This window comes from Misgurnus anguillicaudatus, chromosome 21, assembly GCF_027580225.2.
Source record: "Misgurnus anguillicaudatus chromosome 21, ASM2758022v2, whole genome shotgun sequence".
NCBI lineage: Eukaryota > Metazoa > Chordata > Actinopteri > Cypriniformes > Cobitidae > Misgurnus > Misgurnus anguillicaudatus.
In genome coordinates this window covers 24,890,719-24,903,141 of record NC_073357.2, presented here as the reverse complement: position 1 = coordinate 24,903,141, position 12,423 = coordinate 24,890,719, and positions in this window count along the sequence as shown.

Sequence of the window (12,423 nt, the reverse complement as noted above, 5' to 3'; positions counted from 1 at the left end):
TCTTCGGCGATTCATAGCCAGACGTGGCAGACCAAAAGAAATCAGGTCAGATTGTGGCACAAACTTTCGTGGTGCCGAACGAGAACTGCGAGAAACCTTTGCAGCTATGGAATCCCAATTAAAAGAGCAACTAGCCGATTATCAGATCCTCTTCAAGTTTAATCCGCCTAATGCTCCTCATTTTGGTGGTGTTTGGGAGCGAGAGATCCGCTCCATTAAAGCTGCTCTCCAGGTGGCAGTTGGAAGCCAGTCTGTCTCTGAAGATGTCCTGTCTACAGTTTTAGTAGAGGTAGAGGGCATTTTGAATTCAAAACCCCTTGGATACGTCTCAGCAGATGTTGCAGACCTTGATCCCATTACACCGAACCTTCTCCTTATGGGGCGGCGGGATGCATCACTCCCTCAGGTGGCATATGCCTCAGGAGAAATGGGGCGGCGCAGATGGCGCCATTGTCAAAATATTGTGGACCAGTTTTGGTATCAATTTACAAGGAACTACTTACTTGGGCTCCAGGTACGTCATTGGTTAATGTGTTGGGTTACGTGAAATGCGCAGTGCATTGTGTAAAGCATATACGTTTCTAGCGTAAGTGTGGTATTCTCTGTTACAAAAGTATACTAGCTGGAGTTGACGTAGAGTTCGCAAGCTTTTCACTCGTGTGCAGCATCCTTCAGTGCAAGTTAAAGTTTATGACAGTAAGTTCATATCATTATACCATGTTTAATGATTAATGTTTGTGTGCACTGTAACTATTTCTGGCACTACGCCAGTTTTGCCGCTGTTTCGTGATCGCTATAATTATCGGTGTAATCGCGCTAACACGTGCGCTAGCACGGGTGCTTATAACACTAATACCTGCAATATATGTTTAGTTCTTCTCATTATGGGCATAATCCTGTATTTTATAGTTTGTTATCTGTTGCTATAATAATGCTGCATAACGTGATTTATGCTATTATATTTCTTTCTGTAGTTTATATCCTTGCTTAGTGTATATATGAGAGTTCATGATGTTTCATTTGTAATACGGTTGGTTATTTATTATGTCTTATTTGTTTATTACAGAAACTACCTCAGTTGTATACTGACATGTGTACAAGGTTGAAACTTGCATAAATAAAAGTGGAAACGAAATCTGATGACTCCTCCCTAATCAGAGTACTGAAGTGGTTAACAGCCTTTAAAACTAGCAATCAGTGGGGCAATACCCAACACCCAAAATAAAAATTATGTCATAATTGTCTTCCTCTCCTGTTGTTACTTACAAACCTGTACATTTCTTTGTTCTGATGACCACAAAGGAATGTTTGAAACCAAGCAGATCATGAGCCCCATTGACTGTCATAGTAGGAAAAAATAATACTATGAAAGTGAATGGGGCTCATGATCAGTTTGATTTCAAACATTCTTTGAAATATCTTCCTTTGTGGTCATCAAATTAAGACTTTTATACAGGTGAGAGGATGAAAATGATGACAAATGTGTGAACTATCCTTTTAAGCAGTTTTTACTTGGATAAGATGGAGTATTTGTTCTGTTCTTATATGTTTTTGTATATTTATGTATGTGTGTATGTATGTATTTATGCTTCTATACATGTATGTATTTATACATTTAAGTGCAGGTGCAAATGACTAAATGGAAATAAAGCATTATAAATGTATTTGTAAGTTTTGTATTATTTATTTATAAAGAAAATAATAGTAATAAATATTAAATAATAATAATAATAATAATAATAATAATAATAATAATAATAATGGGGTTAAAACAGCATTGCAAAAAATAACCCAACAAATTGGTTATTTCATAACCCAACTAATTGGGTAAAACTTTCTACCCAATGCATTGGGTTAAAATAACCGAACAATGGGTCGGTGCTATAGTAACCCACCATTGGGTTATTTATTGGGTTATTTTTAACCCAACTGTTTTTAGTGAGTGTGTTTCTGTTATGCTTCACTGTTACAAATAACCGCGTTGGCGATCTTTTTTGTGATTTTAATATAGTAAAAGTGTAGGAATTATGTTTTTAGCAGATTGATAGCCATTTATATAGCCATATTTTTGCTACAAAAATAAATGATAAACTGTGTTGCTGTGGTTGCTATAGATAACCACAGTTATCTTTGGGTCACCATTAACTGTTTATCTTTATTAACTGATTTACTGTATTTCCATCACTCCCTAGTAAAAAAACGTTATAAACATAGTAAGTATAGTGATCAATTCACATTACAAGCTAATATTTACCTAAAATAGCTGAAAACCTATGCAAACAGATTGACAGCCCTGCTTGGTTTGGAACTGTAGAACGTTACATGAATCACGTGACCGCGCGGCGGCGAGATCAAAGCGTTTCGTAACTCTCTTATTATACGACTCTGATTAAAACCATTTAATGCACAGGTAGTTCCAGTCAGTTTGATTACAGTTAGAAATTAATCTGCTACTATAAACATTGGTAATCATAGTAACACAGTTACACTTGCAGAGAGAGCGAGCGAGACATAAGTGCGTCTCTCTTTAAAGTGCGCAGGTTTTATTTCAGCACTACTTTATTTAAAGCGGATGGAGTGCGAGCCTTAACTTAAAGGAGCATTTAATCCATAGAAACATGAATCTTTATTGAAAGCGTGTCATATTTGTAGTCGAAATGTAACATACATTTAGAATTTGGTGCCTATTTGACCGACAAAAGGGGTGTTTGTAGTCTCACCCCCTAAACAAAGATATTGCACTTCCTTCTTTCAATGATGCAAAATGATGATTTTTACATCATTGAAAGAAGGAAGTGCAACACTGAAATCTGTATTTCTCCTGTCTCAGCGGCAACTGAGGAAATGATGCATGACCATTTAAAAACATGACTGGGGTTCCAACTATACAAAGCTTAATGCAAATGGGTTAAGTGTCCCTTTAAGAAAATCTTACGCGTCTGTTAAAAAATTACACTGTAAACATTAATTACAACTTTAACTTGGCAAATAACCAAGGTATAAGCAGGATAATCCACAGCTAGCCGCTACGTGTCAGGTGGTTCTTCGCCTCTACGTCGTGCATTAAAACCCTTTAATGCATGGCTAACCGTGGATTATCCCTTACGAATATAACTTTGTATGTTGTTCCTATTAACTCTTAAATGCTATATTTCTTCTTTTGGTTCAGTTTTGCCTTGTTTTAACCATAATCACACCAACCCTTACGAAAATTACCCATGGTTGTATTGTGGTAAAAGTGTAGTAACCATGTTTTTTTGGTGAATTGAGTACTATGAGCAAAACCATGGTTTTACTACACTAACCATGGTTTTCACTCTAAAATATTTGCTGTAATTTTGCAGCTGGTTGCCAGTAACTTACTGTAGAAGATAAAGTCAAAAAATGTTTCATGTTCATTTAACTTTGAACAAAATGTTGCCAGTAAATAACATAAATGTAAAATCTACAGTAAGTTACTGGCAGCTAGTTGCCAGTAATACCCAATAATACTGTAATTTCTACAGACATTTTTTACAGAGTATGTTTTTTGAAAACCATGGTTGTCAAAACCATGGTTATTTTGTGGTTACCATGGTTTTACTACAGTAACCATGGTTTTTTGGTTTGAACTGTAGTAAAACCATGGTTAATTTTTGTAAGGGAAACCGCACGCACGCGCGCGCGGTACTAGTTAAGGGCGATTTATAGTCGTGCGTAGGTTCTACGCGAGGGGCAACCGTCCGATCTCTCGAAGGAACCCAAGACCGCAGTGACCTAAACTGCAATTCACCGACTGGCCGCTTGAGACTGGCCAAAAAAGGGAGCCAATCCCACAGACCCCCATGTCAAAAATGCCCAACTTTACAGCAGAAAATAATATGTTTACAGCCTGGTACAAAACGTGTTTTTGGCCTATATAGCTAATTTTGCCCTTCATGACAACTGTGAGGGGGGTGAATTTTTTTGTAACTCACCCGTTTAGATTATATTAAGCCTTAAACTTTTGCATAATTAAGGGCGTGGCCGCTTGAGTGTCGGTTGAACAGCCACTGCTGTCACTAGACTCACGATAGGCGTGCGTGGTTTCACCTCAGCTTCACCCATGTCCCGCCTCTTTACCCATTTTCGGTTTTCCGCGAGTAATTCGCGGAGACGCGCGGCCAAGATGGCGACGGCAGGCAACGCCTACTTTAAGATTCAAAAGCGATCTTCACAAACCAATGGGTGACGTCACGGACACTACGTCCATATTTTTTTACGGTCTATGGTTCGGCGTAGGTTATCCGTAGCCAGTGCGTAGCTCTGCGTAGCCTGACGCGCGCCTCACAAAAAAATTAACAGCGCGTCAGAAAGACCCCATTTCGCGTGACGCTGTGCACGGCATTTTTTGTAAAACTTTCCGCGCGGCTCCGCATCCAAAAATGACCGAACTCGAGACGATTCTGTCCGAGCAGGCAAGCCTGTGACGTATCTCTTTGATAAATCCAAGCAAAACAATGTATATATTTATCTGACACTCTGGAAGTAAAGTTTGGAAACTTTGCAGTTTAAAACACAAATTATTTTACATGATTCAGAATGTTTGGCTTATATTTGTATTGAATGAACCACTGGATGAGGAATAAAATATAAACCTTAAGATGTCTTGTGGCGGTCTGTAGGCTGCATATATCGATAAGGTGCAACATCGTCTGAATAACTTGTGCCATGTAGTTGTCTATGTGGTGACAGTTTAAGGGGTGACTTTCTGAAAAGAAGTGAAGGATTGCATAGTGCCCTGAAGCACTTGTGGATGACCCATTGCTGTTCACAGTTTGACCAAAGTACATCATCTTATGACGTAGTAGCCTACGTTTCTAACCTATGCAGCTTATGCTTTTAATTTGATGGTAGGACAAAGTGTAGCAAAGGTGCCTTTTAAAACTTGAATGTGCCTTAGAGGAGTACTGCTAAAATCTAGCAAAATATGTAATATTGTGTAGAGCTCTGTTCTGCTGTATACATTTTGTACCATAAACTATAATATGAATTGCAGTGAATATAGTCACCTAATTGATTTTTTTCTTACATTTTACAGGTGATTTACATTCATGTGTTACTCTGCAGAACAGGGTATGAGTCTATGTCTTTATCAACCTGTCATACAACTTACAGTCATTATGACAATAATTGATATCACATTCTTGAAATCTCTCTTAATTTGCTGTGCGTTTATACATTTAAAACTTCTCACAACATACATGTATCTCTATCCTCATTCTTATGTAACACATCCACTTTCTCAGCTACTCATCCTGTAAAATGTCATTGGAGAATGTGTTTTCTCTATTTTGCACTTGCATTTCCATAGCTCAGCAGTGCCTTCAGGTAAACATGACACATCTGTTCATACTTTATGTACTACCTAAATGTCTAATGCTCTATATTATTTGGTGTACCACTCTATGCCAAACAGTTGGCGTTTCATACTGTGTTAGTGATGGTCGTTTTTGAAGCACTGCTTCATGAGGCTTCGAAACATTTACGAATCAGTGGTTCGGAGCGTGTTTCAAACTGGCCCAAGTCACGTGATTTTAGCAAACGAGGCTTCATTACGTCTTAGGCCCTGTCCCAAATGGTGCACTTCATGTTGACTTTCGGTCTCGTGGACTTAAATTGCGCGTGCTCGCTTAGTCCACGAGTCCGTAGGGGTCCCATCTGTCATTTTTACGCTTTGAAGTGTGCTCATTAGCGCCTCCTTTGCCCCCTTGATGCGGTCTTCAGCGAAGCCCGCACTGCAGCAGGCTTTGCGCACTTTACCAACCCAGAAGTCCTTGTGAAAGAGCAATCAGACCAATCAGACGACGGAAGGGAGGAGCTCACACTGACGGGCAACTTCTCTACCCATTTCCGGTGTGACGCTCGAGTCTGTCCCAAAATACGACTTCGTTGCACCCACGTGGACTCGCATTAAGGGTCCCCAAAGTTTGGACTACGTGATGTCATCAAAGTGTGGACTCTGAGGAGGACCACAAGTCCGGAGTGTGCCATTTGGGACAGGACCATAACTGTTTCGAAACGTCTCGAAAATCCAACGATTCACCACTAGGGGGAGTTGATCACATGACCAGTGTCTAATATGTTTCGGTGAACTCGGGTCAGTTTTATTATAAAAGTTCATAAAACATTTATCCTTCTGACTAATTACGCTGCCATTTTGTCTATTTATTGTTTATAGACAGATTTAATGACAAAAATGTGCATAATTAAAAGGGTAGTTAGTTTTAATGATTTGTTTGCCCTAAATAAAACTAAAAACACATAATACACTTTTAACTATGTCTTAATTAAGTTAAATAACTTTTTTAAACACATTTTAATAAAAATCTTGCTATTATTTTGTAAAAAAGTCTAAAAATTTTCATGTATGTATCGCTGCAGCCCGGAGACTGCAAGTGGGAGGAGCTTACACCGCAAGTGGGAGGAGCTTACGCCGCAAGTGGGAGGGATTTCAGAAATGTGCAAGTAGGAGGAGTTTACGCCGCAAATGGGACGGCGGTGAATGAGAATGACAGGAAGTAGCGACAGTAATGAAAATAAACGATCAAATATCACGTTCCTCATCATGGTCTGATTTCTTACAGCTTTGTTATTATTGTGTGTGTCCAATACCACTCACTGTCAATGATGAGGTCACGTTTTACACCTTTTTTTACACTTAAAGTGATGGCGTTTTAAATTCATCAGGCTGTAGGCCTTATTCAAACACATTTCTGAAGCTCCATATATCAATATCAAGTAAATGAACATATTTAAATGTGATGCAACTGGACTTAGTGAAGTGAATGTGTAAATACATGAAAAACATGTGGCTAATGTAAAATAAAGTTACCATCCATATTTACTGCATTTTTTTTAAATAGCAGACTAATGTTTTTCTGAACGTGTTACACATATATTACATTTAAATTATTTTTTCAATGAATAAAATCATGTACAAGTCACTCAGAATTGTTTGCAAAAGTGTTTGTTTTCCTTTGTAAGGAAACTATATCAGCTCACTAGAACTGATCTGCATGCAGTCAAATCTGCAAAATCCAGGATGGAAGGTTTTTGAATAAATGCCCTGGAGTTCATCTCGCTTTCCCTTCCCAGCATAACCTGATGGATACACAAGAAGCACAATAAGAACTAGGGTTTATAGTTGACAGTGAACATTTACAAACATTAGGAACAATTTCTCAGCACTGTAGGTCCATGCCATGCAAGTGAATGGTGTCCAGAACTTTTAAACTCCAAGGGATGATATAAGTAAATTAGATTTTTAGCTTTCCTTTAGACTAACAACTAGTTTATTCATCACCAATTTACACAAAAAGTACCAGGTGTGCAGCAAACACGTGGAGAATGAGTACATCTTCCAGAAGAGCTGTTTGTAGTGAGATGACTTTTTTCCAGCATGTAACACCTGAGGTGCAAAAAAATTCACATAACATTTAACATTATCAATGATGTTCTTGTTATGCATTTTATTTTTTAATGTCAATATTTACTTTCTAGCCATAAGAAGTGTGCCTGATTCTTGAACTTGTCATCCCCAACTATGTCCCTGAACCTTGAGCAAGCCAATGACAGGGTCGTGTAGGCAGCATCTTCTTCTTGAAGAACAACTTCAAGCAGTATGTTCTTCAGCAACGCTCCTGATAACTGAAAAGTTAGCACAGGCCGTTACATTTTTTTTTAAAAAGCACATTATATAACATTCAACTACCTTGAAGATGAAGCATGATGGACGGTCATCATCTTTTAACAGTTTATCCTTAAAGAAAAATATAAGTGGATTAAAATTGTTCTATGATACACATTTTAAATCATCATTGCAATTGATTATGCAAAACAGAGGGCACAACTGGGGTTTGGTCTGCTGAAATGAATTATAGTTACATAATTTGAAACCCAGCAAAGTATATGTATTTTGTTTTATAGCAAAGTTCTTACTTTCATATGCAAGTTCAGTTTTTTTCTTCCCCTAGGTTTCAGGGAGTGCAGAGCATTCTTCTTCTTCTTCTGAAAGAGAATTAGAATAAAAACGTGATAAAATTATCCATTAATTTTTTATTTGACATAAAATATCAGCAAAATATAAAAAGCTGACAATACCAGCTACAACAGCTCATTTTCTCTTTCTCCCATGTCCTCCACAATTTGATTGTCATGCAACAAAAACAAATAAAGTAAGAAATAGAACAAGTTCAATATCAAAATTAATTAACTGCAAGGATGTATTACATTGATTACAAATTACAGTAAAGACTTTTGTAAATATAGAAACAATCGAATTAGTGGTCCAATTTTAAATTATTCACCAATGAATACAACAACATTTCAAAATCTTGCCAACCCCTAATAGTATTAAGAACAGCTATTAAAGGAGTTTGATAGAGCAAGTAGTGTTTACACCTGCTGATTTTTATCATCACTGAAACACTCTTTTCACTCAAAGTGTCTGCAGAATATATTTTTACTGAAATAGTGTTATGAGCGAGTCACTAAATCATTCCGTTCCATGTCTTCCCAAAACAGTTTACAGACTGAACAAGATTTCTTCACTTCTTTAAGAGTGTCTTAAAACACCACGAGTGCTAAACACAAACATAACCCTCTCACTAAAATAAAAGTATAACTCTTACATAAATATAAATATAAGGAATGTCAAAATGCATTAGATATGAACCTTTTAAATATATTAACTAAAGCACACCACCTGTTGCCAGAAAGCTGTTTTTATCTATCCGTGTGTCTCAATCAGCTCCCTTGTTCAGTAGTCAGGGCACTGATCAGGGAGTCAGCCATTTTAAGGGCTGTCTCAATCTCAAAATCCGTTTAGTGCACTGGAACGTTCGTTCCCTAAAAATTCCCACAATGAAACGCAAAAACCAGTAAGCATCAATGGTCCCTATGTTCCCTTACCGGAAATCACATGACCTTTTCTGAAGCTCGCCAACCGAACATCACGATCCAACTCAATAAACTTTATGAAATGTTACAGAACTTTTATAAAAGACAAACATTTGTTTAGTTGTAAATATAAACACACATTGCTACACAGTAAGGGACCACAATCTACTCAATATTTAAAATAATAATATTGATTTAAAATTGTAAATATATTTATTACATTTAAAATGTAATTGCTTCCAATTTTAGGCACAGATATGTAAGAGAATAATGACAGCATTTTTCACAATGTACTGTTTTTAAAATTAAGTCGGAGAGATGTTGGTTTTGCTGGTTGTTGATGAGTAACAGCTGTGAGAGATTACAACGCGCTTAAGCAGCCACGTGACAGAAATAAGTGAACATTGTCCCAATGTGAAGTGAGCTAGGGTCCTTACCAGTGCACACATTATACTGATTCACGACCTCGGGAGCTAGGGAACGAATTGAGACACACGGTATATAATTTACATTCAGATGTAACAGTTACACTACCAATGTCTGTGAAATTGTCTGTAGGCCTACACGTTATTTTTCTAGAACAGTAATGACTAATTAGGCTTTAAACAAACTAGACAGCAAGAAACGAATGCAAAATATATTAAATATTTTAAACTTACTTCTAAAACCCAGTCCCGGCGCCATGGGCGGGCTTTAGGGGGCCGGGCCCGCCCTGTGAGTCACCAGTGCCCGCCCTGGACGAGCCTGCGGTCTCCCTTCACCTGTTCATCAGCTCCATGTTTTTATCAATAGGCTACTGTTATTAATTAAAAGTTATTGTTTTGGACATATATAACTCCTGAATAAAAAATAAAATGTGTTTGGTCTAATTTAAAAAATATTTATTTTAAACGTATTTGATTGGTTTGTCAATAGTGAGCGCGGAAATGTTTGGTTGTTTGCTAAGCGCGCCCCACCGCTTAACGTTAAGACACGATTTGTAGTGAGACTGACACGTTATAGTTCTGCTGTTATCTTTCAACTATTTTCGCTGCTGAAACAACAAAATCACAGTCAACATTGCGTCTAAAATGTAAGTGGCTTAATATTAATTACTTGTTTGTTGTTGTCATGAAATCTGTCACATTTTCAACTGTGATGTGATGCTGCTTAACTGTATCATGTTATTAAAAACTCCACATTTTTACCGCAGTATGTTTAACCCACTTTGTTAACACACTTTGTGTTTGCTGCGCTTATTTGTTTAACTTTGCGTTATTACATTATGCATATTCTGTCGCCATTGAGACTAAAGGATGCAGAATCATTATCGTGTTTTGGTGATTGTTATTGCCGTTTTTAATCAGACTAGGCTACTTTTTCGGTCGGGCAAGTAAAATTCTCTTTCACTTGGCCTTTAAAAAATCAACTTGTCTCTGATATTAAGCGGACAAGCGTTGATGTCAAGCCCTGCGACGTGTTTTATTTGCGTTTAGACTGCTTCAGTAGGCTGGTCCAATCTTTACGACTTCTCCGTTGTATTTCGTTAATGGAGAGGTATGTTAGTTCTTCCTCGCTTTTTGTCCATTTAATTCATAATTAATGATATTATGCATTGCAATGAGGTTGATCTCATTTGTGCCCCCCCTGAAAAATGAAATGCCCGTCCGTGAATTTGTGTCTGGCGCCGGGTCTGCTAAAACCCCGCTGTGCTGTTATCATCTTCTCACTTCTGTCAGATTTTCCCGGTCATTTTTGTTCTTCTGCGCTTTTGGTTTGAGTGGCGGTTGGCAACTGAAGGGTCATTAGCGCCTCCTACTGGACTGGGTGTAGCGCATTCAATAGGCAGTGGATGAAATTTTTATTATATGCTATGTTCTTTTGACTATTTATTATTAATTAAGCAATACATTTAACACGATTTAATAATAATAATAATATGTAAATTCGATAAACAAACACTATAATAAAAGATATAAAAGCAACATTAGGTTATTTATTTATTTATTAACTTTACAAATCCCTGCACAAATAAAATAAAAAACTAAACTAAATTAAAATAATAAAATAAAAATTAATAATGTAATTGATTTGTGATTATTAATAATAATCAACTTATCACTGTTTGTTAATATACACAGACTTAGTTGGCAGTTTTCTGATGATGGTAAACTAGATAAAATAGCCGTTGATTCCCCATAATGATCATACATTTCAAATCTTCTTGAACACTCACTTACATATTTAAAGATTATCTGACCAGATATTTTTTACTTGCTGTATAAAAGCAAAAGCTTGTCTGATGGTGATCCTGGGGGGGGGGTCTTTAGGTCACAAAACTAACAGGACTTCATAATATAGTATTTTTAATACAATAATGCAGTGTTTTCTTTGTCATTTTTGACAAATACATCCACAAAGTACCATAACCATATGCCACAGCTTTAAAAATGCATCAGTATCACATGCATGTATGTTTACATACATTTATTAAATATGTGGAAAACAAATATGTATGTCACATATTTATAATTAATGTTGTCCATATATGCGAGAAACCAATACTATACTGTAATATATGCAGATATATGGTATCATATATTGATGACCCCAAATATTTTATTCACATGTTTGGACATATAAATGTTCATATATGTTGCAGGCATATATTGTGTTCTCAGATAAGTCAAAATATATGTATAGATATGTGGAAAACAAATATGTATTTCACATATTTATAATTAATGTTGTCCATATATGTGAGAAACCAATACTATACTGTAATATATGCAGATATATGGTATCATATATTGATGAAACCAAATATTTTTTTCACATGTTTGGACATATAAATGTTCATATATGTTGCAGGCATATATTGTGTTCTCAGATAAGTCAAATATATGAAGAGATATGTGGAAAAACAAATATGTATGTCACATATTTATAATTAATGTTCCCCATATACGTGAGAAACCAATACTATAGTGTAATATATGCAGATATATGGTATCATATATTGATGAAACCAAATATTTTTTTCACATGTTTGGACATATAAATGTACATATATGTTGCAGGCATATATTGTGTTCTCAGATAAGTCAAATATATGTATAGATATATGTCATACTATGTAAAATATAAGTACATATATGGCCATATATTACATTTTTGTATGGGATAACAACCACTACCCCTGAAGAGACACCCATCATGTATATGGGTAAGAAAATAAGGTTGTGTTTTATGAATAAAGCGATGAGGTAATTTTATTGATGAGAAGCAAAAACAGTAGACTAGTTGATAGATGGGTGCATGTTACATGTGGTAATAATAACAGACAGCTTAACTGTGTGCGTGCGTGTGCGTGTGCGTGTGTGTTATGATTGTTAGAGGGAAAAGCGCAGGCGTGTTAGCAGAGACAAAGCTACAATAGCTACATATTGATTTCTCTGGGAGCAGTAACATGTTTTCAATAATTAAAAAGACAGAGAGGGCAGACCAAGAAAGAGAAGAGACCTC